Raw genomic sequence first — 25,576 nt, 5'->3', positions numbered from 1 at the left:
CCTGTTGTAAAATTGTATTGCAATGGCTCTAGTGAATGAAATTATCTTGTTTATAGATAACATTTTTCTTTGGTGAATCAAATCATGTTATTTATAGATGATAAGCCTTCCCCTGCCTTTTTTAATGTATGATACACAAATACTGAATTCTCATATATTGCAGACTTACAGTCAATCTGTGAATTATCTGGGATGAGCGACATACGCTGTAACGTACCAGATACCCTACAGCAGACTTGGCAGTTCCAACGTCCATTTGGAGATCAATTCTCGGCTTGCTGGACAGCACACTGAGCTGGGAGCACAATGAGAGAATTGTGAAGGGGCTGGACTGCAGAGAAGGAACTCTTCAAGTTCTTCCAGGCATGGGTCTGATCAGAAGAAAAGCTTTTTTTTTTTTTAATAGGCTCAACGCTGGCTAATAAAGTTTTAGATTTAATCAAAAAGACTGTATCAATGCAGTTATTCATCATCTTGTGTGATGCAAAGCGAACATAGCAGCACTATTTTACTTCATGGTCTATGCCTCCTGCGGTTCCTTACCCCTGTGTACACCGCACAAAGCAGTGCACCACTGCTACGACATCACATTACTCTGTTTACACAGGGTATAAGTAGCAAAAACAAGAGGTCTGGAGGATATGCAGCTTTATCAACTCCCAACTCTAGATGCTCTTTCCCACTGGTGGTGCAGGTATCCTGGAGCTTTTTAAGTAATGGTAAACATCAAAGGATTACTCCCAGTATTTGAAAAATAGCGTGAGCACAAGCCAAAGGTCTAAAAATAGTCAAAATAAGTAGTCACTGAAATCTGCTGGCTGCTCAGCTGTTTTGAAGTTGAGGGGGTTTTTTGGTGCCAAAAATAAAAATGTCTAAGTCCAGACAACCTTTTTGGCAGTCTGGACAAGTCTACCAGGACCTCTGACATTCACCAGCATGGTCAAACTTAACCATTGTTTCAAGCATGATCTTCCTTCTCCTCTCAAGTAATATGGATTCTGCTGCTGATGCTACAAGAGCAGAGGGAACACAGCTTCTTAACACAGCATTATTGTGTTCATTATTTCCCCATCGCTACCAACATATAGCAATGCAGCGTGCTTCCATCCATGGGAGACAGTGCATAGTCTCACCTTGCAGAAAGTCGTGCTGTGCCATGGACATGCTGTTTCAGGGCATGCAAAGTAATAAAGCAGAGAGCTTATGAAACTCAGCATCAGTCATCAAATCTTGTGCACATTTCATTTCCTTACACACTGATAGTTGGCATCCGCGGAACTGTACGTTAAGACAGTTTGACAGGCTGCACCATATGGAACAAAGGGATAGGAGGAAAAAACCAATGATAATTTTAAGCACAGCATTTCAGTTGCTATGGTGCCTGGGTAGGCAAAACAGAAGGTGATTATTTTTGCTCACTCAATCCTGGATCCACTGAAAAGTGCGTGAATGATATTGATGCAATTATACATTTAGCTTCAGGATCATTCCCTGAATCTATCAATGAGTCACAACACAGTTAATACCTTAAGTAGACAATAGCACTCAAACACCCAAACTGTTGAATTACACTATTATTGCAAAATGGAAGGGAAGCAATGAAAACTCAAGTGTGTGAGAATCACCTCCAACTATAATTTCAGACCTCTGTTAATGGTGGAAGTGTTTCCTGCCTCCCAGCTCATGTCATTCCAAGGATGTCCTATTAATGGGTAGATTCTCTCATTTCCATATAAAATCACAACTGTATTTTCCACCAGCTAGTTAGGTTTAAATATGAACAAACAAACGAGTTCATTGTCATCTCAGCTGCACACTTTTGGCTGACGGAAAAATAAATGCAATATACAATGATCTGCTGGCATTTATAGGAGTGTCTAATGCAGCCAAGTATTTCACAGAGTGATGTTATATGGCACTGTAGTTCTGCAAATATATATCTCAAGGGCTTATTGTTTACATACAGTCATTCAATTAACAAATAGTTCTTACTTTTTCAGCCTAATTATTTTTCTTCTTCTGGTGCCTGAAAACCAACATCCTTCTAGCACAGCTATTCCTTTCTGTTGGATTAAAGAGTAGTTATCATGAGCAAGAAGTGCCAGCTCCATCTTGGAGGGTAACAAACACTGACATCCTCGCTACTGAAAAGTACAAAGCCAAAGTGGTAACTCCAGCAACCTTCTATTGAACCACCTTTTGAAAACCCAGTTCTACAGCCACGGAAGTGTAAATGTGAAGAATGCAAAGTAAATAACATGAAAGGTAAGCAAAGGTATGAACTTGCTAATTATTCTGCAGTAGCTGACTGCAGGTTCACTCTCAGCTGAGATCCTCATAACCAATGCAAAGTAGCTCACGACTCTTCCACCTAGTCCACATGATAAGAGTACCACAGAGCCCATGAGATATCACAAGTTCACAGCCTCATTTATCCTGTGCTCAACTGTTTGTCTGCTATAGCCTATGGATGGCAGAGTAAGCCCTATAGCATGAGCTTGTTCAGCTTTAATTGTGCTACTGTAAAAGTCTTTGGAATGCAGGTAGGATTTAGTTTTACAAAAATGGAAAATAGCTAATAATTGAAAGCTAGAGTCAACCCCATCAGACATGGGCAAGTCCAGCCAAAGCCAACCCTCTCAGATTTCCACAGGGGCTTATAACTGTTCAGTACAGTTCTGATAGATTTAAAAGGTTGGTGTCTTGGCACACTGATACATACACCCAGAATTCACCAGAGCCACCTATATCTGGTTGTTGTCTCCTTTCATTTTCTTGAGCTTAGGAGGCATTTTCACATCTGGACCATATGCAAGGGGCTGGCAGCACTGCAGACCACTCCTGAGGATACTGAACTTAGACAGCTTCTTGCCACTGCGTCTCAGTGTTCAATATTTTCTGGTGCCAAGCTGAATGATTCTCCTGCAATTTCCTGTAAACCTGGTCTTAATTGCTCTAGTTATTGATTTTTTTAAAATGCTCTCTGGTAAATTTATGTTAGGTGGATACATTTTTTACACATCTTGCTGATTCAGACATACAGTATTAGCAGCCCCTCTTCTGGCTCAATACAGTCTGTATTGATTTTTAAACTGAATCATGCACTGTAAATTACTCATTTCTGCTTCAAACAACATCCTACTGAAAGCTTAGTTATCTGCTGAGTGTGGGAGATCTAAGAAAGCATGCATTCGGCCATACTGAACACTGTAAATCCAGCAAAGACCGTACTACGTTATATTCTGTTGCTGACTATAAACAGGTGTCAAATTGAATGGAAAAGGTCAGAAATATTACTGCCTTACAGTAGATGGTATGGACCTAACTGTGTAATCACACAGGGAAGCTTCCTATTTCACAGAGTTTAGTCTAACTGATTCAACAGGTCGACAAGCACACTGCTGCCATAACAGGGAAGCACCACACCAAGGGAAGCCAAACAGAATAATGCAAAGATTTCCCCAGCCCTGCATCCCAAGAGACTGTGTTAGGAGGGGATACCCCAGATGAACTGTGTGACTAAACTGCATGCTCACATTTGCCTCCGAGGTTTCCTGGGTGCTGCCATGTTACCGTCTCAGTATGAGCATGGAGCCTGTGTTATGGCTGCCTGCTCCAGCATCACTCACCAGGTCCTAGCCTAGAAAATGATACTGTGCTTTGGGTCTGCCCCAGAGACTGATCTGCCTGGCCAGAAGCCCAGGGAGAGCAGTGTAGAAAGGCTGCCTCAGAGTCCACCGCAGCTCCTCGAACAGAAGTGTTTTGGATGAGACAGGTCCAACAAATCAACATTTTCACTAGATTTCATGGGGATATTTCCAGCCACATTTAGTAACAGACCCTTGAGCTCAGGAACCTTCATGTGCTATTGCAGTTTCTTCAATTTCCTTCCAGGCTTCTCTAGGTCCAGAAGGCATCTCACTTGCTGATGAAGCTCTCCCAGCTGTGAATAGCCAAGTGCCCACGAGCAGGTCAGAAGAACCAGCTGTAATTATTTCTTACCTGTATCCATATTCTCACTCTGGGGAAATGAGCTACTATCAGTGAAAAAACAAGTAGTCAGAACAGTTGAACTGTACTGTTTTTCTGGTTGAGCTTTCCTTTTTTCTTCTCCTTTAAATAGAAAGTCAATTAAAAGATAAAGGTTTAGAAAAAAAGTTTAGTGGGAATCTTAACTTTTCTGCAAGCCTCTTCAGGGTCAGAACCTGCAGGGGAGAGGTACAGCTTGACTGTCCTAGTCTTAGTGTCCTAGTCTCCATGCCTCAGCTATCTGAGGCTCCTCTTGACTCCAGAACTATTGTTCTGCGCCTTGCTTTGTATTTGCTATAGAAGAGACACAGGCATTGCTCTTGTAACTGTACAGAGTTCACAAATCAGGCACAGCAATTACTAAAGGAAGCAAAGAAATGGGTGTGAAAACTAAGCTCAGATTACAGTGATTTTAAAGGTCAAATGAAACCTGAAACAAAAGAAAACAAGGATTAGAAAGTGGTGGTTTGAAGACATTTTGATGAGGCTCGCAAACACAAGAGAGGACATTGAGAGAGAGAGACTGGGAAGACTCAGTATTAAATCCCTAAATCGCTTTTTCTAATTTCAAATACCATCAGGCCACAGTGATCACAAAGCCAAGGTAAATTTTGTGCCAAATCTGACTTGCAGGTGCAATATTGAGAATTAAGCTTGATATCAGAAAAATAGAGTTTTGGAATATTTGATAAATATTTCAAAAAAAGGTTAGAGAATAAAACAGCCTGAGAAAAAAGTGTCTGTAAGTCCCAGACACCACCTGCTTTCCTGCAGGTCACTGCTTGGCCCTGACTGCTGCGAACTCACCCATTTTCATTTCCTGAGCCTGGCAAGGCAAAGCAAGACAGGTTTTCCTCCTCGGCCACAGTGCCTCTCTTGTGCTGAAAGGACCTACGTGATTCATTCACTAACATGTTTTCATGTGACAAGCTGCAGATATGACCAGGGATTTATAGCAAATAACTGCTAGTTTATATGGTCACTTATGGACAGATTCACAGGAATCTGAGATTCACAGCAAGAGAAGCAATCACTCCTGCCTACTTTTCATAACAATGCATTTATGAAACAGCAGAAACAGCCTACTGAATAAGGCCTATTTTAAAATATCAGCCTTCCTTCCTAAAGCAGTTAATCTGTGAGGAACCTTTCTAAAAGAATTTCAAACACTATTTCAACATGGGCACTAAGAGGAGTTTCCTGCAGAAAGCTAAGGCCTTTAGATAAAGAACAATAACCTATCACTCTTATCAGGATTTAGTAGCTATTAGAAGAGATTAAACCCATATTCAATATCACACTAAGTCATGAACAGAACTAGAAATACACATCTGAATCCATGGCTCCTTGACTCCTCTTTTAAGTCAGGGAGAAAGCTGCTTCTCTCTCTTGAAATAAAACTTCTCATTTGAGGGGAGCTACATACATCCACCAGCCTCCTAGAAGTATCCTTCCATCTCAGGCTGTCTTTCTGGTTGCAGCTGGCACTGAGAATTTTGTCTCTGTCCTGTCTCACCAGCAATGATCTCCAGCGTTGCCTAGGAAGGACCGCTGCAGGCAGGCAAAAGCAGAAGTTGTCTGGCTACATCCCTGTCTTAAGATGTTTTGTCTCATGCAAAAAGTCAGGCAGTACAGAATAGGTTTAGCATGGTATTTCCTTGAAGGATGATTTGATGAGAAGGGAGACAGATGGCTGGAGAGCATAAAGCGAAATACCAGAGGAGAGATGGAAGGAAAAAAGGGTAGAAGAGACAGGTTGGCATATACAGGCAGGGGCTTTAGTGGTGATGCAGCAGATAGGAGTACCCCAGCCACAGCTGTACACTGTCACAATTCCTCCCTGACAGCTGGGAAGCATTTGCCTGCACTGTACAAGCTGGGGGGCAAAGACAATATAGGAATCAAGATGGAAGGAAACATGCTAGAAGTGGAGCAGAAAGAGAAAAGGGAGGAAAAAAAGCAGTGTGAAAGAAAATACATGCGATCTTTTCCTATTCATGGCTTTTGATGACAGACTGTGAATGAACAGATACAATCTGCACACAGCACGGACTAGCACGAGGCACAGTACCATCCTGGGGAGGAAGGAGCCTCACTGCCAAAGTTAAGATGCTCCTTCCCAGCTCCCAGCACTGTACCTAGGAACGGCAGTGGTTCCCGGGTGGCAAAGACACAAGAAGCAACATTGATTCTCTGAAATACCTCAGCCCAGAGGGAGACGCTGACCTTATCTCACACTGATGAAGCAGGTGCCAGGCACAGTCACCATATGGCAGGGAGATTAACTGCCAGCAGCTGCTGAATAAGAGTCACAATCTCTCATTAGCCAAGCGGGGAATATGCCGTGGGTTGCATACACAGTGCCATTCACAAGCTCTGTTGTCCCTTCCCAGCAGCTCCTTTGTTACTTATCCAGCACAGGTGCTTAAAAATTAGATTTTCTCCACATGAGGCCTCACTCTGCCTTGTCCTCGTACCAGCGGCTTTATACTGCTCCCACTCATTTCCATAGCAATATGCTGTCCTCTCACACGGGAGATTCAGATGTCATGGCAGGAAAACAATGTTAGGGAGGGAGGAGGAACATAAATGTTGCAACACAAGTGCTCTGAACTTGTAAAGAAAACAATTAATTTTTTTAGGCAAGACTACCAATGTTTGGGTTACATAAGCCTACATCAGTTTCACTCCTCTGGTGATCTCCACAGGCACAAGGCAGAGGTCTCATCACCTCCTGATAAGCCCAGAACTTCTCACCAAAACTGGCAGAGTTACAGCTCACAACAGGGAAAGATTGAGGCCCAGAGAGAACATTGCTGAAGGCAGCCAACAAGCCAAGATCTTCACTAAACACAGTCAATTTTATTTTTAGTTTAATTATTTCTTTCTTCTCTGGTCCAAATTCCAGCTCATTAAAAGATGTGCATGAGGACCACCAGAGACAATACGTCTTTCTCTTTTCCTTTGCTATTGTCCTCAGCAGCACCTAGAGCCAACAAAGCCTCTGCGAACAAAGGAAAATGGTACGTGGTGAAGAACTGAGGCCAGATGCATTTTCAGCAATTTAACACAAATCATACTGAAAAGCAGTCGCAGAGTCAGAAATTAGAATTTCATCTCCTGAGTCTTGGTTCAGGCCCAACATATCCCACTCCCTTTTCAGTCTCTCTATACTTTTCAGCATTGCTACCTACTGGCGTGGCAGCCAGCTCCAAAATGCCACCAGGTAGCTCAGCTACCCACAGGCAAATGCCCATCCTGTAAGAGTCCATTATATTTACAGCTACTGGGGAAAACTAGAAAACAAACAGTTTTTCTAACTCATTCTCAGCATTTTCCCAGAAATTCCTAGGTCCTTTTAATTGAGCCACTTTAAACTGCCATGAAGCAGCAGCTTCTTGCTCCAAAGAAAACATTTCAATGCCAGCCCAGCACAACAGATAGCAACTAAGACGAATATAAAGATGCACAAAACTGACTGTAGATCACAAAAGGTGCAAGACAACTCATACAAGAAGAAAACTTAAATGAATTAGCAGCCTGTTTTAATTAGCTGTGAGTTGAACTAGATCAGAACTGCACTGTTCCCCCCACTGAAGTCCCGCAGCGATGCTCTGAGGCAGTTCAGGGCACACACCCCTGTGCAGCTCCCATTCCTGGAAGCTCTACCACCATCAGATGTTCTGGAGGTCACCCCAATATTAGCTGCCCCATGAATCCTTACCCTTCCAAACACTTGGCTTCCCTGGGAAGCCCACAATATGCTCTTGTTTTTGGATCTTGCCCAAGCTGTATTCAAACCAGCACTGTTACATCAGTGCCAGCTACAGCTCGAGCACAGCAGCTGTGGAATTGTGTGCCGTCCCCCAGGACACCACCTCAACCCCTGCCACTTGTGTCTCTCCATTTCCTGACAAGTATCACGCCAATTTCTTCTGCATCAATTTCTGAGCTGAGATTGCGTCTTTACTTATTTCTCTCTCTTGCCTGCTATTGGAGATTGAAGTGACGGTGAAAATGAGACGCACAATGCCACTTCTCATCCCCAGCTATCAGTCCTGAAAGTCTCCTACACTATTTGTGAACCACTCCAGCTCCTGTCAACACCCTCCGTGAGGCAGTTTCTGATACGCATCACTGAGTCCCACTTTTAGTCAAAGCAAACACGCATCTGAGGCAGCTTCTGCTGTTGGCAGCCCGAGCAGCTGAGGAGTCAGCATAAGGGGAAGCCCCTCCGCTCCCGTGGCCTGAAATCTGCACCACCAGTACTACAGGCTTTCCACATAAACCAAACGCTCTTGAACTCCTGCTGTCTGCTTGGGCTGACATAGGAGCTGCCTGCCACGTGGTCCGCGTTTGGTTTCACAGCAGTGTCTCACCTTGACACTTTGCAAAAAAACCCCACCACATTACAGAAGCAGTGACCTCAGCCCTGAAGTGAGAGAAATGGCACATAAGGACAGAGGAAGGTAAGGGCCCTTGAGGCTACACCTCAAGCTGTTTACTGGCAAGATTCCCAGGCCCACCCTTCCTGTTCCCAAAATAGAGAGAGGTCTGTCCCGTGGTTAGCCACCAATAAACACCAGCTTGGGGACTTCCCCCCACCCAGCAAAGCCTTTCAACCTGTCAGAGAACAGCCTGCAGCAGGTTAACTCCCTTCGTCAGGCTCCAGACAGGGTCCTTGGAGCCTCACAGGGCGTCTGCAGAGATACAGAGTTATAGAACAGTATCTGTTTTTGTCAGCGAACTGGAGGAGGCTCGGGCCCTCCTACCTACCCTTCGTACTGTCCCTTCTGGTTTTAGCAAACCAAGTGGCCAGTTGATCTGATAATTTATGCATAATCAGGACTGATTTCCAGCAAGAGGCCTAACAAAACTAGCTCTGAACTACTAAGTAATTTACTGGGTTTGTTTTCAGTTAATACTGAAAGCCTTAGGAACAAGCAGCCTGTTGTCTTTGTTTAGGCCCAAGAAATCTCTAACCAGACAGATCAGAGGTTATGCAGCATCTAGTCTGCTGAAGAGCAGGAAGAAATATGCATCTTATTTTTCTAAGGACCCCTCCTAATCTGGAAATTTTTCTCCATTTTCATCTGCTCTGGAGTTTCCTCCTTCTGCCTCCAGACAATCCCTTTCCTCTTCTCAGGGAAATATCACATCTCCCCTGAGCTTTTACTTTGTTTGGTGGCTTGTTTTTGGTTTTGGGGTTTTTTTGGGGTGTGTGTATATGTGTATATATATCTGGGGTGTGGTGGAAGAAAGGGCTCTTCTGTACAATCCTGTCCTAGGAGCTGATCAGCCCAGGCCTCCTGCATCTCCACGCAGTCCCAGTGAAGAGAGCAACAAATGCAATAAGCCTACATAGCATGCCTCCAAATCCATCCTGGAATTAAGCCCAATATGAGAGGACGCGCAGAGGAGGAGAGATTATGGCCATCTAATTCAGTGTGCTCTGGGCTCTTAGTCCAGAGTGTGGAAGACACCTCCATCTGATCTGTTTCTGCACTACAATCTTTTCTGGAGACTGGACATTAGGGGATTATGGCTGCTGTGAGCAGCACAGAAAAGCCACTAACACCTCATCCCATGCTAGATGCACTTTTCCCCCCCTCCAGGCCAGAGCAGACAGGTTCTTGCTACCAGACCCCAGCAGAGTTGTGACTAGCACCTCCAAGACTCACTTAACGTGTTGAGGTACACTTTGAACCACATCTGCCTTGTAACATAGAACAGGATGGGCCAGCCATGCTTGGACTGGGAACAGTTTGGCTTTGGATAGCCTTTTGTTAAACAGATCTGGCCTGGGCTTGGCTCTACTACAGTATGAGCATAATTACATTTATTATGATGAGCCATGACTGTGTACAGGCACCCTTTTTCCCAGACTCAACTCCCATAATTACAAAAAAGTTGCATTAATCCTAAAGCTTGCCTTTTCCTTCACAAATTCACACTAGTACTGACCCTTAAAACTGTTTTATCTGCAATCCACATGCTCACATCTCAGCTTCTGGTACCAGCCTTGAGGTTGCCCAGATTGTCCCTTTGTCCTTTTAAGACCTCTGCACTACCCACACTAATCCTCAGTAAGCAATCAAATCTCCCCATCTGTGCTTTTACTATTTCCCTTGGCACCACAGTATGACTTCTCTATTTTAATTAACTCGAGCTAGATGCCTTGTCAAGACTTAGCTGCTCTGATTTCTCATTATGTTATTATAATACCATTTAGCAACACCACCCTTCTCAGCAAGGAAAACCGATTCCAGCCCCTTGAAGGCAGCACAGTGAAACAAAGAGCACTCACCAGGGCCCACAGCAATATTCAGTCGCATTCTTGTTAACCTGCTGCATTTCCATCCCAGTGAATGCACCAGTTCTCGCCTACTCACAAAAGCATGCTTTAAGGTATGTTTTCTTATTTTGTTTTTGACGGTCACAATCACTTAATTTCAAATTTTTAAACTCTGTGCATTGCTTGATGAATGCCCCCTACACAGACCTCATTACTGACGGTTTTAAATTTACTCCTTACCAGCATCAGTTGTTAGTACCTCACACCACTATTTGCCCTTTTCCTGACAAGCAACTCATTAGTTCAAATTGTCCTGAGCCTATTTCATATTTTTGCAGCAGTTTAAGACCTGAAGTCCATGGGTCACTTCAAAGAACGAGAAGGAAGACTTTGGCTTTCACTTTAGTACAGACATTTCCAAACCTGCTTAGCTGGGATGCCATTATTAGCGGGGGGCAACTGAGAGGACAGCAATAGCACCCAACTCTGCAATGAGCTATATGCACTGCACTGAGGTGGGACACAAAATTCTTCTATCCCATCCTTGGATTGCAGTCTCCAACCCATAAAACCTACTCCCCAACCTCTTCCTTACCCCAACTTAAAATACACCCAGTCTCAGCAACACCTTACCCTCAGTCTCCTCCTCAGGCTGGCTTCCATCTCAAATTGTTGTGTGGTTCCTGCAGGTGCTGCGAGTTGCCATTTGTGCACAAAGCATCAAGTTAGCACCAGGGACCTGTTTCACATTAACTCCTGGTCAGCCACTTGGTGAAACTCCCTTTGTAAGCACCAGCACACCAGCACAGTTAGACACAGTCTCTGCTACACATCCACCATCGGGCTCACTTACAAAGCTTTGGAGTGGTTGTCTGCCACTAATGGTGTGTGAGCCACCAACTAGCACTGGAAAGAGCTGTGTGTGAAAGGAGTTTACTGCCACAGAGCTCATGGCAGGAAGATGAGACTTGTGTCAAGCATCCAGCAATTTAACACTAGGCAGCATCAGCAAATCGCAAGAAGCATAGGAAGGTGTGATTTGGACAAACAGCAGTGACCTGGGGGGACAAATACAAGGAAGTATTCTCTGCCACAGTCTAAGGAGAGACCTCCAAAAATGGCCTCCTGTTGGCCTGCCATAGGCAGAATAATCAGAAGGGATCTCTCAAAATTCCTCAACCAAAGCCCAAGCTGAGGTTGATTAATGCAATTCTTTAAATGTTAATAGAGTAATGTCTTCTGAACATTCTGTGTTTCTGAACACTTATGTGTTTTTTCCCCCCTTAGGAAACCCTGCCAGATGTAGATATTTTAAGCAGAACAGGTGCAACAAGACAAATAACAAGGCTGTAATATCATTGCTTTCTCTTTTGTTCATGAACATGCATGACAACCTCACAATCTTAGGTCCCAGATCTCGATTTGTTTATGCATGCATAAAAAGAACATCTAAGCCATTTATATAGCTCCCATATACAAGAAGTCAGAATTTTAAGCGTACATATTCTGAGTACAGGTTGACAGTAAAAAAAACAAACAACAAGGTATTTTAATGTAGGCATTGCGTTGCAGGAATAGGGGTGCCCAGTTTCAGGACTGGAGAAGACTCGAGTTTAGCCTACAGGAATCATGGGATACAAAGTTTGTTGGCAAAGCTTAAAGTGAAATTCAAAGCTAAGAAATTGTTTCCGTGTTTACATGGAAACATATTCAATGTTTGATGTGGAGGGCCATCTAGTGGAAAGTCTCTTTGTTTGCAACAACAGCCCAAATCTAGGTAGTGCTTTACAGGAGTCTGAGCAAAGGCATCTTTGCCTGTTAACATCTTAGAAATGCATTTTATGAGCTTTTCTTTTCAGATGGAAGGCTTCCCTGCTGAGACACTACAGCATCCGCAGGAGAGCCTTTGGAACAAGAACATCAAGCCTGTCTCACTGCAGGATCCTTTGCAACAAAGCGTGCATTTCCTAAAATTAATTTCCTTTGACTAATGACTTCAGGAAGCTTTCCTTAAAAAAAAGGAAACTACAACAACCCCTCCCCCCCAAACCCCAGTTTCATTTTTTGGGTCATTAATACAAGTTCAAAAAAGGCTCAGTGACACTATCAGGGTGCAGACTGTGGTGGTGCAGAAAGCATTAGTATATATGTAACACTATCTCTGGTATTTGACTGAATTAATCAGATTTCTGTGAAAAATACTGAGTATCAGCAAGCACAGCTATATCAAGTGTTCTGAGCAAGATTCTCTGGTCAAATGACTGTGATAACCCAGAAAATACTGAAGTTGCTTCAGAGACATTCAGATTAATTCTCAGGAGGCTGAGAAGTGAGTTTTACAGCAGTTGTAGGGTTACTGATAAATCCCACTGTGAATCTGGTAAACAACTAGGATTTCTGAAAACATGGAAAAATCTCTCATTATTAATGCTGACTTTGGATATTTATTTCTTTATTATGAAGCAAATTAAAATGCAGTTAAAGAATATGCAGTGTCCAAAAATGTACTTTCAACTGGCATGGCTCTTACAAGCACAATACTTAATATATTAAATACAAATTATGCCTGATTCGACCAGCAAAAGGAAAAAGCCCAAAAGAATTAACGGGAACAATAAATCCTCACATTTTCCTAAACATTTCTTCTATCTATAAATATCTGAAATGCTTATTAAACAAGAGCTGTTCTTCCTGGCTCCTTTTTGACTCCACTTTCCTTCTCTTTTTTCATTGTGCAAATGCACTGTATACACCCTGCCCACAAACCAGGGAGAAGTCAAGAGAGACCCCAGAGCTGCTGTGTGGCCTTTTGCAGCCCTCTTGCTGCAGCACCCACCCCGGGCAGCTCCCGCACACCGCAGAGGCCGGGGCTGTAGACGCAGCAGCGGTGCTCCCCTTCCCCTGCCTCCTGTCCTCGGCCAGGTCACCGCACAGCTGGGATGTCACCAGCATGTCACCCACAGCTCTGCATGGGGGTGCTGGAGCACAGACAATAATCTGTTGCTGGGGTGCTAAATTGCAGTGTCATTACGCCTGTTTGCTTCAGCAGTGAATCTGGTCTCCCTCTCCTCACGGAATAGTCTGACAGGCTCCACAGAAGGCTTTTGTCCGCCTACGAGCAGCCAAAGATGAGAATTCTGAAATAAAACACACGCTGCTGTTCCACTCATCCCAGACCCTTGAACGCCGAAGGGATGTGACAGGCTAGCACCTTAATAATCAGAAATACATCAGGCATTTCAGGTGGAAACTGCAGCACACATCAGGTAGAGCAGGCAAAAAATTCACAACTCGATACCTGTTTAGGCATTGAAGAAAGATCTTTATAGGACAGGAAAAATAAGGAAATAAGGTTATTATCAGAGAATCTAGGAGCCGTGATCAGGGTGCCTTGGGCGCACTGTGCCAGGCACCGGGCACGTACACTCACCTGGGAGCTGCTGCTGGACAAGTGGGCAATTCCTGCCCACCTGGCTGCCCACTCCTCCCCTCACCACCACAGGCAGCAGCACTTGTGGGAAGAGGACCAGAGCTAGCCTCCTCCCTGACTCACACTTCTCTGCATATTACCTGGGCTCTTCTGCTACCTAGGCGTTACAGCACCTTGTTATTTTGGGTAGCTTCTAATTACTGGGGCAACGCTTCCCAGTTTGGAGCAGACTAACCTGGGTTTGATCCATGGTGGCATTACGGAAAACGTCTATATCGGGGAAAGGGCTGAAGGAAGAAAAATCTGCCTCCTCCATCTCCAACCAGCAGTACTGCAACTCCTGTGACTGATTTGCAGGGTGTCCACCACAGACCCCTTGCCCTACTCAGGGTGAGGAGATGCAGCAACATTTCTTAGCCTGAAGTTTTCTGTACAAAGCAGCAAATGAGGAAATCAAGGTCCCCATCCCTCTGTCATTCTCATACCATTTCTGTGACAACACGTCCCTACGTGTGAATCCAGATTTCATTCTTGACCAGCCAACTCATTTAATGAGCTGAGGAAGAAGCTAACTCATTTTGTGGCTGGCTTCTGTCCATTTTGGGATACCATTCTGTTAGCTCTGAACAGAGCAGGCTCTTTGAAATGCTGTCAAGCTCCAAATGACTGTGTAGCTATGACCATGCAGTCAGCGCACTCCCCACTTCATACTCTTTCATACACTTCCCACTCAAGCTCTGCAAACTCATCAGTGTCCTGCTGCTCATTTTTCCCTCCCAGTAAAATCCCCACACATAAAGGGCTTCAAAGCAACTTAAGGCATCTGATTTTTCAAGAAAAGTTGGACTTCCTGTAAGGTGTTTCAAACCAGGTGCCTAAAAACCAGAGGTATTTAAAAAACACTAGTTCTTTTCGGAAGTGCAGGTTGTGGTAGTGCTTCTGCAGGGCAAGAAATCACCATCTCTGTATTAAAGCTCAGGAATAATTTCTGAATCTCTTTTCCCAAATGAAGGTGTCCATTTTCACAGGTTTACCACCCCCTCAACACACAACAACAAAGAACAGGGCATCCACCCTACCGTAACACAGCGCTACTCACGTGGCCCCAGCTGAGCTCAGCTCCCAGCTTTGTCCTCAAACACCCTGTTCGTGTCTCGCAGCCACCACACCACCCGGGCTTGCACTGGCACTTGGCTACTGGTTGGAAAATGGCTACCGCACATTCGTAAGAGGAATATGTAACAGTTTAATATGCTTGAGTACTGCCTAGGCATGTCAGCTGGCTTACAAACATTAATAACCCCCCTGTGAAAAATCAAACTGCTGGGAGAGATTGTTTTGTTGCAGAGCTATGGTAACAGCCAAAGCCAAGAAGGGATAAAGCCCACAGAATACTGCTCAACAAATCACCCCTCTCTAAATAGCCTGCCAGCTCAAAGATGCATAAAATACCACATTTTAAAACTGCTGCTAATTAGCATAGCTGCAAACCAATGATGACCTTGGCATTGTCAATACTCATGATACATTTGATGGAGCACTTCATCAGAAGCTGAGTTCTTTCAGTTTTACTGCTTTATTTACTGTAACTGCAAAAATATATTAATGGTCATATTTCACTACCACAAGTGCCTTGCTTGTAATGCCATACTCCTACCACAGACATCATTTAATGACTTCAAAGAACACGGTCAGAAGTTTCACCTTCCAGCTGCGATGGCAGTTTAGGCAGCAGCAGGCAGCAAGCTTCTGGAGTTAGCTGCTACCACTTAGCACACAGGAGGCAGAACAAGACAAACAAACACCGCCAAACATTAGCTCTAGGTCTGCTAGAAAACTGCCTTTAAAAGTCTGCATTTTATTCCAAGATGTACAACTTGCCACTTTAAAATTAAATTTGGCTGTAACACTACCACTACAACATAAATCCAACACACAGATTTGTTTCCAAAGTGTATGTTCCACTGAGTAAATCAACCATAGGCATTTCTAACCACATTGTTACAAGCTGCACTGCTGGCTATTTCAAAGGCTTCGTTTATCATCCATCTTCCAAATGTTCTTTTGTTTGCCTGAATTTAAATATTGACTGGTTGACAAGTGGGATTTAACATACACCAAGGGGCTACTTGTCACAGTTAGCAAACTGGCTGCAGTGCTCTTTTTCCTTGAGGTCCCACCAGCTACACACTCAGCCAAGAGGTTTCTTCCCTCAGAACAGGATTTGTGATTCAGTTCACGGTCCCCACACCACCCGTGAGGACTCCTTTGCAAGATCCCGTGACAAATATATCTTCTGCAGTGTGACCAAGCCAGCGTCTCTGTGCAACACAGGATTTATTTTTCCACTGATACACAAAATAAAAGTATACAAACAGTGAAAGGCAGAAGTCGGAGCAGCAGCCTGTCCTGCTCACAACTTAGTATCCACCTGTCTGTGCATGTGGATCTCAACCTGCTGTGCTATTGCACTCACCCTCACTAACTTTATCTAATTATTCACTTCTCTCTTACCTAGGTCTCTCTGGTTTTAGCCCTCCTTTGATCCCAGCTTTAGCTTTGAAAGACTATTCCATTAGAGCCACTGAAATAGTTTCTCCCTCACTGATGGTCTGTCTGTTACTTGAAGCTGTGTATCTATGGCTACTTACACCTATATATCTTTTTTCGGTTTCCTGACTGAGCCTTTAACAAAGCCTTCAGAGCATTTAATTGTATGTATTTAGGCAGAGAGCAATATAAAATTAAGCAGGGAAACCAAGTAATACAAAACAGTCATTAAAAATTTCCTATAACTTTCATTCAAGTCATCACAATAGCATCTTCCTCAAGAGAAGCTGAGAAAATTTTTTCTCATAGGTTGCACTGGGATGTCTGTGGAATAGCACTTCTACCATCCCCCGTGCTTTATGCTGAATGATTATTTTGACTTTGATTCAGGGAGTGTCTGCTAATGACAGTGGCTGTTCAATAAACTGGAAGTATTCTTGCCTCATCTGGACAGATATCCGTGACACTGAGGCATATCTGGAATGGAAAGACTTCTGAAAATGTGCCTTGTATTTAAATATTTCTGTAGTCAGGTCATGAGGTGTCATGTTCCTCCTACGTTTTGTCTCTGGTCTCTAGAGCCTTGGAATTCTTCATGATTTTGTGAAACAATTCTTCTGAAGTAGTTCTTCATAGCATTTAATGCAGCTCATTTTGCCCACATTGATTTTATAGGTAAGCATTTACTACCTGAGAGCTTTTTGTCTAAAGCAGAAAGTTTAAGGGCAGCCACTATTCTACCATGAAACATCCTCACCATTTTCTTTTTTTTTGTTCCCCTCAAAATCCATTTTCATTCTCCTTTGAGGCAACAAGCAGTTCACAATCAGTTAGCCATAGTCCCCAGAAGAGCAGTAGTGAGAACATGATCAGTCCCATCCTGGAGGCACCGGGCACTCCTTCCTGCCCTCAAGGGCATCATTATTGGCACTCCGAGGGCTGGCTGGCAGGCAGGACAGCCGAGCTTTTTAATACCAGTACTGAAAGGGGCTCTTGCAACCCTGCCTGATCCACTTCATTCCCTTGGTTGCAAATATGGCAACAACAGTGCCTCTCAGGGAAGACAGGCAGGAGATGTTGAGGTGGAATACACTTACAGAAATCTGTGGATAAAAATCCTCCTACTTCCTTTGCTAAATAGTGATGTTATTAACAGCAATTCACAATCCTAAATTTTGCACCAGACTCTAGCTCACCAGATAACAGAGTAGCAATTAACTTAATGTGGGAAGCAGCCAGATAAGTAGCAAAGATTGTTCCCTTCAACCTAGGCTAGTCTCCTGCTAGCAATCTGGAGAGAAAACTCAATATCCCATTACCAATTCTCTATGACATGCAAAACCAAGAAATACTGATAAGGATCCATGAATAATTAAGTTTAAGCTGATGTTGCAGAAAGCTAAACTGGACTGGGGATGTTAGACTCTTCATTAGTTCACTGGCAGAAAATAGCCTGGGTCAAATTCATTCTGTAAGTAATTCCTTGGAAACGAATAGAGCTATCTCAGCAAATGGTTTTGTTCTGAGTCTTGGGGTTAAAGAATCTGCTATATTCTTCCATGACAGAAAATTTAAAAGATACTATAGTTTGTGTTTTGTGAGTTGCTCATGCTAATAGTTGTCTTCAATTACTTGATGCAAACATTTGCTGCCCACACTGGGGAGATGCAGGCTTCCAAGTTCTGGCAGGCTGGGCCTGCTTCATATAAAAAACTCCCTCCCTGTGTTCCCATACCACCCCTTATGTGGTTTTTCCGCCTCCTTTCCCCAGGTCTCCTCACTGGATACCGAGGATCCCTGCTGCCCTACTCCTGCCACACCAGGGACTGTACATTCATTCAGTCCCTTTTCTCTCAAGTGCCCTCTTCTTACTCCCCATGCCTGTGTGCTTCTGCTAAAACAGATGGCAGCTGTTCCACGTGCCTCTCATTTACAGTTTTCTAATTTCCCTTCCCTTTTCTGCCCACTGATGCCCAAAACAACTCTAGACAGACTGAATTAATCAGAGAGGATGATTAGCTTCTCCAAGAACCAACCTTTTGAACCAAACTGATCAACAGCCACAGTGAAATAGCCTGAAATGAAGCGATAGCAAAAAAAGGATAGTTCAGGGAACTACAAGTCAAGAACTATTTAGGAAGGAAAAAAGCGCTGTATTGCAATGCATAAATGCTACCATGGTTCAGCTGCTATTCAACATGCTGTGCATTTACCAGTGCGTACAATGAGATTGTGATTTAGGCCAATGCAGGCTATGGCTATGGATAGCTACAGATAGCTATGGATGACCAACAGATTTAAGCCACTTGCCTTGATGAAAAGAAGTAAAAGGCCCTAAAGATGGAAATGTTTGTCCATATGGACATCCTAAAGTAAATATCCTAAAACCTAGAGTTCTCTCATCACAGGAGCTGCTTTACCTGAGTCACCATGAACAGATTTGGGTATCTCATCCAGGTCTACAATAGTCTCCTCTAACTCCTCCAGCAAAGGGACAACAGGTACAGAAACAGGGCTATCTATATGAAAGCTTTCCCAGTTCCTGAGGAGCAGCAACAGACTGTTTTAGAGACAGCAGGTATGGGAACTACCTGAAACACTACTGGAGCCAAGAGCTCCTCCCTGACCAGATTCTCTTCTCTAAATCTTTGAGTATGGCTTGTCTTATTGAGCTTGAGTTCAACATGAAGTAGGCTTCAAATGCAATTTTAAGTGTTATCCGCTGTCTGTTTCCTTCTCCACATGGCATATTTGGGTAGATCTTTTCCGATGTACCTGTGCCTACACTCCAGATTTCAGAAACTCATCTCAGAAATTGGGTGCATGAATAATTTTCAAATAAAAAAATCTAAACCCCTAGTTTTGCTAGCTTTGCTCAGACAATACCAACACCAGCCATCAGCCCTGAATCAGCACCAGGAGTGACCTCTGATTGACTCTTACATTAGCATTTCTAACAAGCCTTGGTGTTACATTGAGCAAAGGTGGCCTTCAAAGTTTTAAAGGCTCCCTCTTTCCAAAACAGAGTGCACAAAGTGGAGGCTCTCAAAAGTGACATCACTGCAGAGCAAGGATGTACTACCTGAAAACTTAGTTGCTTCATATACCCATCATGAAGAAAGACTTCCTCCAATATTAATGCAAGTATTTCATGCAGAATAAAAAAAATCAAATCTATTTCTAATTAATGTATTTTCTCTTATAATTGGTCTTAATCTACTTCCCGGAGCTACTAGGATTCACCCACAGCTTGTTCCTTCCTCCCACCACTCTTTTGGTGAAGTCACAGAAGGGCTTTCTACTTGTAGGGTGTTATCCAAGATTAACTTTCCAGTGTCTACCATGGGGACACCCGAGTGGCTTACTGGCTGGCACTCAGAGCAGAAGCACTCACTTCTGCCTCCTTTAAGGCTAACTGGCTGATTTTCAGGTTTAGAAGCTTAGACAGCACAAAAGTTTAAGCTCCTTCCCTCCCCCCATCTCCAAAGTTCAGCTAAAGCACACTGTGAAAAGGAAAATGAGAACAGGTCACAGGTTAAGGCTTTTGTCCCCTTTCTGCTGTGACGTGGGGACAGAAGAGATCAGCTCTCCGACGGATGCACCTGCTCCAGTTGTGAGGGAATGCTCATCTTCAGTTCATACAGAGCTGGAGGATTTTCTAAATACCTACACAGACTGGACCTGTCTGAACTTGCTCCATTTCACTCAGTCATCTGAGAGCTGCCTGTTCACTACCTTAGAGCAACCATTATGTCAGCCCCTACATCAGAGGGGTGAACTGCCCACAGATATGCCAGTCTGTATGCAAGCTACTGCACCATCCTAGAGTACAGCTCTAAACTGCAGCTCACAGGAGAGCTACTGAAGTGGATTAAGCCACTGCTTCATGGCATATACTTGTGCTTTTAAGAGGCTCCTATCACACCCCCAACAGAGGTGTTTCAACAAGCAGGAAGAAGGCAGGGGGGTTGAAAGACTGGTGTAAAGGACTTGGAGAAGAGTTAATGGGGAGGGATAATCAAGATATGATCAGGTTGGAAGCCCTTCACCAGGAGACGGCTGAGGCAAGGATGCCAGCTTTACGCTTTTGTGAAAGTAAAGCTCTTGTGTTTGTGATGGTAATAAACTCATCTGTACAACAAAGAATGATGTTGTAACATCAGATGTTGACTTCACCGCACACTGAAACAGAAGTTAGGCTGACTAAGGAGAATTCAATAAATCGTGTTTGATGAAGGCAATACGAGGCTGACAGCAGGCACTCTAGCTTTGGGCAGCAGAAATATTCACTCTCCCCTTATGCCACTTTGCTCCCACATGAAATCCCCTTTAACTTCAGCATTAACAAAAGCCCTACAAAGGGTGGCACAGCCCAATAATCTGCATACATTGCACAGTGAAGCATCTTGCTAATCTAAGAACATTAGGATTGCTTTTCCTGAATCCTAGTCAGAAACAAACAAAAAAACATGTGAGAAATGAAATTAATTTGGATGTGTTCCTCCCTATTTAATAAGCAGTCATGTAGAGAGGAACCAAAATGCTGGCTCAGGACTCCCGAGCTTACCTTCTGGCTTTTACTACTTCGCAATGAAGGCATTTCCATGGCATCAAGCAGATAGCTGAAATAAGCATCTTTCCTAAATCAAGCTACATGTGGAAGCCTAGAATCTATGTAAGGTACAAAAAGCTACAAGCAGGAGGAATGAGGGGGTGGGGATCAAGGAAGAAGGAGGAGGAAAAGACAGGGGGTGGAGAGTAACACTGGAGAGCAGCAGTGGTCCAGCCCCTCAGCATCTGAAAAGCATCACAGGAGCCTCTGGATAAAGACCAGCCTCAGTAGCAAGGCTAGGAGACAGAGGATTTCTGCTCAGTGATAAAACATGGTGAGTAGGATTTTTGTAATCTGCCTTATTGTTTGTTCTGGTACAATGGCATTTCCTTTGCTCTGACACTCTCAGCAACTCCGAGGGACTATTATTTTGGGATGACTGCTTGTTTCTAAAGCATTGTTTTTTACTTATTTTTCCATATATCTGACAAGCATGTGCCTGTATTTATATAAATGCACATCCTATCTCCTTTTAAAGCAATAAATTACTGAAAACAACCAAAGCTGACAGCATTAACACTTTGCTGTCTGGTACCAACAGGCTGCTGGCCAGAGCAAATAGAAAATGCCCTGTTTCCTTGTCAGGTACACAGTGGAAATTTCTGCTCAGCTGTCCTCTCCTAGCAATAGAGTGATGATTCACTAACTCCCTGGGCAGGAGTTTTTGCTGCCCTTTTACATGGTGTAATTGGAACATTTCAAGCAGTTACATTTCTTTCAGCCTCAGGTATAGAAGAAAACTGAATGAGGGGTGCAGAGGTTTTGTCAGAGAAGGAGCCTCCTTTTGTCATGGTCTCAGCATCCTTCTGCCCCGCCACACGCCCGGGGGAAGCAGCGGGTGCCCCACACTGGGCAGGGGGAAGCAGTGGGTGCTGCTGTTCCCCCAGGGATCCCTCCTGTCCACACACTGTGGGACTGTACGCTGGGAGTAGAAACATGGTTAATTTTACTATGAAAAATCCTGAGCTTCACAGAACAGTTGGCAGGGCTTAAAGGAAGGTTCAGGCTTCCCTATAGCACATTGCTAATAAGATTAAGCATTTAACTACACATCCTTCTTGTATTCTGCTGGGGAGTGTAAGATTTTACTTTGTGTGCTCAGTGGAATTAAGGTTGGAGAAAAACACACCGATGTGCTTTTTGCTGGTTCTTGGCGAGAAAGCCGTTGCCTGACCTAAATCTATGTGCAAATAATTAGGCATCCTGGGTTACCCAAGAGAGAGAAATGATTAAGGGGAATGATAAGATACAGCCGCTAACGATGACGAGAGGAACACTCCTAACAAGAGGCATGATCTCAATGCAGGTTTGTGTGTCACACAGGCATCTTTAAAAATAAACATTCTTCTGTTTTGTGACTTGTGACTCTCCCTGATTACATCCTCCATTCTTTCTACCCTTTTCTGTTTTCTAATGGAGATGAGATACTAGCAGAATAATCAGTTTGAGAAGATGGTCCTGCTTTAAAATCCTCTTTGCTTTTCACCATAAGAACTATTACATTTATTTGCTTACTAGAAACAGTGTTACAATAACTGCAGACAGGATATCACCACCTTCTAGCAAGGAAGCATTTTATTCATTTGTAATTAAAATCAAATTAACAGAATGAATATATGCTCATGATTATTAGTAAGTATTTCTATTACTAACTTCTATCTTCTGAGCTACAGAGTTAAGGGTTTTGACTGTAAATAAAGTAATCTTATTCCAAAAATACCTCCCACACACACTTTACTGGGGGCACCAGCTGTTCTTTATGCATTGCTAATTGATTAGATCCTAAGCATTAAAAATTAGTATCATCCACTGACTTTAAAAATAGCTGTTGCTCTCACCACCTCATGCTTGGTTGTGGGTTTTGTGTTTGGGTTTTTTTTATTTTTGGACTTCCAACTGCTGCCCAGCAAAAATCCTCCCGAGGCTAAGCATAGGAAGGGAGAGCCTGCTGAAACGCTTCATTTTTTTTTCCCTTTCCCATTATACAATTTCTCAAGAAATATTTTAGAGAAACATTTCATTTTAAAGTGCATCCATTTTAAGCATAATACATGCCAAAACCAGATATGTGTTTTCAGGAAACTTAATTGCACTACCATTTTTGTTTAGAAAGCAGGGGTAACATTTTCAAAGGTAACTCTGATACTCAGGATCTTAAGTCTGATTGATATGAAGCCACTTGTGGAAAGGGTATTTTGGAATCATCCCAAACTTGTGTCCTAAAACATAAAAGCAGTCTAAATAGAGGTTTTTTTCCTTTTTAAATTAAAAAACCCCTAAAAGAATATGCAATGTTTATCAACTCTTTAAGAGAAGGAAAATTCTTGGAGGGAGGTAAAATTAAGACTCCAAGTACCACGCAGAATTCTCCTTAGCAAGGGACAGCAAGGTACCATCTCCACAACCTCCCAATTTTAAGTATGAGCTAAATGTAAAGAATCAGAGCATTCCTATCTCACCTGCAAAATGACTGTATTCTGAATTTTTCTTATTTCTATCTCCATGAGAGACAATTATGTATAAAATTACATGTCAAACAAGCAAATAAGAGTTTCCAAGCCAGAGAACTAGGAATAAATGAACCTTACAAAACCTTAAGTATCTTTTTTCCTACTTAAGCAAAAGTAGTTGAGCCAAACTTGCCAAAGCCAGAGAGTTCATCAAATTTCTTCTTTGCAATACTTTTACTTCTATCAATGCAACCTCACTGAAGCAGCTACTTCTGCTTTCCCAGCAGGATGACCTTCCTACAGTTACATCCAAGAGGACTGCTATTTTAGCTACTGACACGTTAAAGCACAATCGATTTTACCTTTTCTTAGAAGATAAGCTAAACAAACCTTTCCACTGTGAGATACGAGATAATTTTGACACCAGCCCAAAAACCAAAGCAAGCCTTCCCCCATTCCTTCAGAGAGGGAAAACTGTAGACAGCTCAGCCTGGCAGAAAGCTTTGGGGGCCATGGGCAGAGGCAAGTGTGACCCCCCTCTGCTCTGACCCACATGTCAGAGGCAATATTAGGACAGTTTGAATCCTGCCTCCGCCTGTCTTCCTCCTGCCGCCTGATGAACATCCAGTCCAGCTCCCCTGTACCGCTCTTTGGCCTCCTTGTCTGCTGACCTGGACTTAGGTAGAATTTAGGCCGTCTGAATATGGCTCTTATTAACCGGAACAGTTACCTAACTCAGTCTTGTTCAGGTCCTCATAACCCAGGACTACAAGCAATTGCTTTGACTGTCCTAAAACCAGGTCTCCTCAGCCCACAGGAATGTGTTCACCTTCCCATTCTAAAACTTAAATTTACTTTTAGATGAATCACAGACACAGGAAAACCTTCTGTGTTTATGAAAAGGCTGTCGGACACCCTGCACAGATGGTATATGTTTGAGCACGAAGTATCTCTGTGTTTTATGAGCAATATTATCCAAATTTAACCCAAAACCTTATTGCCATTATAGTATAAGCCCAAAATCTGGATCTAATTGCCTGCTTAGATGCTTGTGAAATCCTGAGAGTGAGCAGCTGGTATGATCAAGACAGATAAAAACTGTTTACTGTAGATGGGAAGTCTCAACACTGCTGCACCTAAGATCATTGTAAGTGACAATTAAACTGTAGCCCAGTATAAGAACCAAGGATGTCCTCTATTTAAACATGCGTCCCATAAGTAATTTCACAGATATTAAAAAAGTAATATTAATGAAGAAAACATCCAGAGCATGTTGAAAACAGAACAACCTAGCCTTAGTTGACTGACTGCCAGTTTCCAGGTTTCTGTTCTTCACAGTGATTTTTAAATGCAAAATATATTTCCTTTAGCAAAGGTGGAAATCAGTCCCTCGTGTACCCTTTATCCCTGCGGAAGAAGAGATATACTGCAAGTCCAGTCCAAGAGGAGGATAACTGAAAAGGAGCAGAGACAGGCAATAGTGTAGCTGAGTGCACGGGTTACAAAATCCTAAAGAAGATGTACCATTTTCTAAATGCCTAGAATCATTTTTCACAGAATTTTGATTAGCTTTACATAACCACTGGAGGTTAACTTTCCCTTACAGAACTTTAATCTGTTTCTAGCTTCGCTGGTACAGCTTCTGAGGTTAGAGATATAACTTGTGTCCCTGCATAGAGGAAAAAAAGATGGTATCATGGTATAACCCATTACAACCAAAAGTGCTAAAAGTATTAATAGATATAGAACAGAAATATGATGTGATGCTGCTCTCTTTCTACATTTGGAAAGAAGCTCATTGATAATTTAGATCATATGAGGGTAAAGAGGAAATCATAGCATGGGACATCACAAAACAGGATCTGAGATGAATCTTTTTTAAAATCTGTGGACTCTGGTAGGCTGCCCTTAAGAGCCCTCAAAAAGTTGACTGAGGAGATCTTCCCTTTCTTGGTGTTAATTTTTTAATAACATTTTAAATGGGGAAGATTCCCAAAGCTACGCCAGTGTTAAAACAGGATAAGCAGGATGACACAATGAACTAGATTCTAATTAGTCTGGCATGAATCCTTGGGGAAAATGAGAAAAAGAAAATATGAGAGAGACGTTAAACAATTAGAATACAAAGTTGGTGATGATATGTATAGTAGATTAAAAAAACAAAACAAAAAACCCACCCCACAACTCCTAACTTATTTTTTTCCTCAGAG

The 25,576-nt window shown here is 43.0% G+C and overlaps 2 protein-coding genes across 3 annotated transcripts in view; one reads left to right on the top strand and one right to left on the bottom strand.

Annotated features, from left to right (window-relative positions):
• Positions 1-11,211, bottom strand: part of KLHL24 (kelch like family member 24) — a 79,285-nt gene extending 68,074 nt beyond the window's left edge. The window contains exon 1 of one of the 2 annotated variants that reach the window (XM_054836044.1): positions 10,958-11,211. The gene's annotated coding sequence lies outside the window, so the exon portion shown is untranslated. The remainder of the gene's footprint in view (positions 1-10,957) is intronic. The other variant, XM_054836034.1, reaches the window with a different exon arrangement.
• Positions 11,212-21,101: 9,890 nt separating this feature from the next.
• AMER3 (APC membrane recruitment protein 3) overlaps positions 21,102-25,576 on the top strand; it is a 42,322-nt gene continuing 37,847 nt past the window's right edge. The window contains exon 1 of the mRNA XM_054836016.1: positions 21,102-21,190. The gene's annotated coding sequence lies outside the window, so the exon portion shown is untranslated. The remainder of the gene's footprint in view (positions 21,191-25,576) is intronic.

Source organism: Grus americana, chromosome 9 (assembly GCF_028858705.1).
Source record: "Grus americana isolate bGruAme1 chromosome 9, bGruAme1.mat, whole genome shotgun sequence".
NCBI lineage: Eukaryota > Metazoa > Chordata > Aves > Gruiformes > Gruidae > Grus > Grus americana.
The sequence above is the reverse complement of the archived record's forward strand: the minus strand, read 5'-3'. Positions and strand labels throughout refer to the sequence as shown.